Here is a 4,403-nt window from a genome sequence, read left to right as displayed (position 1 = left end):
TTTATTTGACAGAGAGAGAGAGAGAGTGATCACAAGTAGGCAGAGAGGCAGGCAGAGAGAGAGGGGGGGAAGCAGGCTCCCTGCTGAGCAGAGAGCTGGATTAGGGGCTGGATCCCAGGATCCTGAGATCATGACCTGAGGCTAAGGCAGAGGCTTAACCCACTGAGCCACCTAGGCTCCCCTCAAGATCTTCATTTTTTAAAACAAGTGGCCTACCAATGCCTGGCTAGCTCAGTCAGAAGAGCATGTGACTCTTGTTCTCTGGGTTGTGAGTTTGAGCCCCATGTTGGGTGTACACATTACTTAAATGAATACATAAAAACTCAGAAAAAAATAAAGTGAGAGACTCCGTGCTAATGTTGTGGCTGTTTTGAAAATCACATAGTCTAACACACGTAGAAGTATTTTAATCCGCAGTAAAGCATTAAACCAAGGCAGATATTATCTGCGGGACTGACCCACACATGTGGGTGTTCCAGGCAGGCTAATAAGTTGGCCTGCAAGTCAATTTTTGTTCAGGCTTCTGTTTGCCAATTTTGGGAACGGAGGCCTTCTGGGAAAAGGGTCATATGGGGGGAGGCACATTGATGTTGCCCTTGGCCTCCCCATGAGTCCAAACTCCTGTCATGAGCACCCCCTGTCCCCCTACAAGACTGTTTGGTGAGTCTTCAACTTTGTATTGACTCCAGGAGGCCCATGGAGTGATTTCTGGGAGGGGTTCTTGTGAACGGAGCCGTAATAGCTGGGTCACTTTTAACCCCCCGGGGTACCCTCACCACTCCTAGCAGCTGGAGCAGGCTGGCTTGCCCCACCCTTGGGCTCCCCTTACATGGTGGTTCAGCCTAACGTGGAAGTCTTCTGGACATTCGCTGAGCACCACTTTCCTCTCCCGCTGTCTGACCTCACATGATCTTAAGACCGGCCTCCTGAAGAACTTCCCTCCACAGTGAGTTCTCCTTCAGACGTGCTCTCTTGAAGCACTCTGCTCTGCTGGTACTCGACCACAGACTGTTGTGCCATGCTGGGTCCTTGCTTTGTGCTGTCATTATTCTCTTGCTTCTTGTAGCCCGCTGGAGCGCTCCTTGTGGTGAGCTCCGTGGTCTTTTCCTCCCAGGGCATGCAGTGTGCTGTGTAACACCGGGCAACGTCTTGATCAGTGCCTGGACAAGCCAACGGGTGGCCGGTGCGGCGTTGGGACCATGATGGGGATTTAAGACCTAAATGATGATGTGGGCGCTCATGCTGATGGAGAGGCAATGTGTGGTGTGAGACAGCCTCAGGACACTCATTTGGAAAGTGGGGAGACACCTACCTTTGTAGGTGTTGTGGGAATGAGAGACTGTGGCTGTCAACACCTGACGCGCTGTCCCTGCCTGAGGTATTATTTTTAATAACCTGTTGTCCCCATCCCAGTGTTTCCCACATTGTAGATCATTGTTTAGATGATTACCTGCTTTCCTCACAGGTTGTCCCAGGGCTGTGACCTTGGACTTGCTCATTGGTGTGTATCTCTAAGGCCAACTTAAATACTCATCAGTAGGCGCTCAGTAAATGCTTGTTGATGGGATGAATAGATTGTTGTATGTGAAGCACTGTGAACACACACACACACACACACACACACATGTGCACACATGCATGTACGTACGTATGGCCCTCCGTAAGGGACGACCCTGGTGGGGATGAGCTTAGGAGGTCAAGGGCTGCGACTCCTAAGAGTAGAAACTGTTCTTCCATTTGCGTTCTCTGTGCCTGGACAGTAATATGCACCGCAGCTAAAATGTCCAAGCCCAAGGTCCGTTTTAAATGAAACAAAGTGAAGCATTAGATAATTTACATCAGTTCGGATGGTGGCTGGAAGCTTAATAATTCAAATTTAAAACTTTCTCATTCTGGCATACAACCCATAGGCATTTTAATTGAAGTAAGGCTTTGTTCTAAACTCCAGGAGTCAGCATATGTCTTTCATTTGGTTTGCTGCAGATCACAGGATGGGTTCGTAGAATTATGGCAATCCTGTGTGGCTAGAAGGAGGAAAGACTTCTTAGCCTGTTTTCTCTTTGGAAGAGGGGATCTCAGGCCCACCTGGGTTGAATAGTGAGATCATCCAGTAGGACTTCGCTGAATGTGATTTTTTTTTATTTGCCTTTCTGCTTCGGGTGTCCTCAGATGATTCCTCTGATAGGAGAGTCTGCAAAGTTTAAAGAGAGATAAGGTTCAAATAGATGCATTAGGGCGCCTGGGTGGCTCAGTGGTTTAAGCTGCTGCCTTCGGCTCAGGTCATGATCTCAGGGTCCTGGGATCGAGTCCCACATCGGGCTCTCTGCTCGGCAGGGAGCCTGCTTCCCTCTCACTCTCTCTGCCTGCCTCTCTGCCTACTTGTGATCTCTCTCTGTCAAATAAATAAATAAAAATCTTAAAAAAAAAAACAAATAGATGCACTAGAGGTGATGTTCAGTGTTTTTTTTTTTTTTAGTTGAAGTGTAGTCGACACACAATGTTATATTCATTTCAGGTGTACAACATAGTGATTGACGTCTCTATGTGTTATGATATACTCACAGGGTGGCTGTCACCCCCTGTACAACACCATTATGGCATCATCGACTATATTCCGCACTCAGTGACTTTGAATTCTGTGCATTTTAGGATGGTCTAATTGTAGTCTTCCAGGCTGTGAAGGGAGGGCACAGTGATGGCGGTGAGGGGCAGTTTGGCTGGATGCTTGCTTGCCAGCACTGGAAAGGCATCCCTGGACCACCCAGGCGGGCATCATTTAGGTCCGATGGGACCAGAAACATAGGACAGGAGGTGGGGTGAATGTTGTAGATTTTTTTCCCTTTATAAACACATTCAACTTTGGATGAGGAACATAATGTTTGAGTAAATGAATGCTGGAAACTGCTGCTCTCTGGTGTTTGAAAAGTTTTTATTGATGGTTTTCAGCTGGGAAATTTGGCTCTGAGTGTGGCCTCTCTTTGGGGACATATTTTCTGTCAAAACTACCTAATTATTGTTATTATGATCTAATGTGACAAACGAGGCTGGTTTCTCTCAAGTAGTATGGATATTGTAAGTGTTCACCTGCAAGGAATGAGCTAATTTCCATTCTTTCCCATAGTTCAAGAGCTCTTTCTGCAGCTTGGTGTTTCCTGCCTTTGAAACCATGCACACTTTTCTTTGTAACTTAAAAATCAGGAGTTTTGAGACCTTACGTCCATCTGCCATGCTCATGATGCAGGCCCCTGAGAGTAGAATTTTCCAGTCGAAAAATAAATGTAAGGGGCCCGTGGGTGTCTCAGTGGGTTAAGCCTCTGCCTTCGGCTCAGGTCATGATCTCAGGGTTCTGGGATCGAGCCCCACATCTGGCTCCCTACTCAGCGGGGGAGCCTGCTTCCCCCCGCCCCTGCCTGTTGCTCTGCCTACTTGTGATCTCTCACTGTGCCAAATAAATAAATAAATAAAATCTTTAACAACAATAACAACAACAAAATGAAATCCTGAGGGTCAGAGAGGGTAAGGGACTTACTCAAGGTAATTAGCAAGTTGCAGAGCCAGATTTTGAACCAGGAGCTCTGTCCAGGGGTCTGTCTGCTGGATCATTACTGCGACAATCAGAGTACTTTATAAAGTTCTTTACAGGGACAGAGAGCTTTTATGATAGTCCTGGGCAGTCCACACAGACACACAGACATTCACACATAAGGTACTCTGTTGGTTTTCCTAAAAGTAAAGCAATAATAGTAATAATATTAAGTGCACCCATCTCACCTCCTCTGGCTATGGACTTGGTCTCAGCATACGCATAAGCGAAAAGAGTACCTATTATTTCGATGACTCCTAAAGACATGCCGGTCAAGTGCAGAATGTACACCGGTCTGGGTATAACTCACTGCTCACAAGGGCCCTTCATCAGTGCTCCTTATCTGCCCATTTCCATTTCTGTGCTCTTTCCTTCATCTCTGTCTTAGCTCAGGACTTGTTTTCAGGAAGTGGTTATTTCCAAGGCAGATGTAAAAACCGCAGGGCTTGGAGAAAAAACAAAACAAAACAAAAAAAACACTTCCCCCTCAAATCAACCATTTTCCTCATTTTCAGGCAAAGCAAAAGCAGCTGTATCGGATGGATGGAACATATATTTTATTTAAAAAAACCCCAACTCCCAGTTTCTCAGAGCCCTGCTCTCAAATCCACAGGTCACACAAATTAAATTAGCCCATCAACGAGGTGTCAATTAGTCTTACGTGGTGGGGAGAAAGTTCTACACAGAAATGGAGACCAAGACAAAAGTCAAAGCTAAATGTAGTGAGAACGGAGCACGCCACCTCCCAGCTCAGAGGCAGAGGGCCTGTCATCTCGCCCACTAAGTGAAGATCACAACCCCCGCCACCAGCCTTAGGGAG

General features: G+C 46.7%; 1 long non-coding RNA gene across 1 annotated transcript; it reads right to left on the bottom strand.

Annotated features, from left to right (window-relative positions):
* Positions 1–1,954: 1,954 nt before the first annotated feature.
* LOC123952666 lies at positions 1,955–3,914 on the bottom strand. The gene is made up of 3 exons (XR_006820686.1): positions 3,823–3,914; positions 3,530–3,723; positions 1,955–2,191 (listed from the first exon to the last, which is right to left on the bottom strand). It is a non-coding gene; the product is annotated as an uncharacterized LOC123952666 (long non-coding RNA).
* Between the last annotated feature and the right edge of the window lie 489 nt (positions 3,915–4,403).

Source organism: Meles meles, chromosome 11 (genome assembly GCF_922984935.1).
Source record: "Meles meles chromosome 11, mMelMel3.1 paternal haplotype, whole genome shotgun sequence".
Classification (NCBI taxonomy): domain Eukaryota; kingdom Metazoa; phylum Chordata; class Mammalia; order Carnivora; family Mustelidae; genus Meles; species Meles meles.
This window is presented reverse-complemented; position numbering and strand designations above follow the sequence as displayed.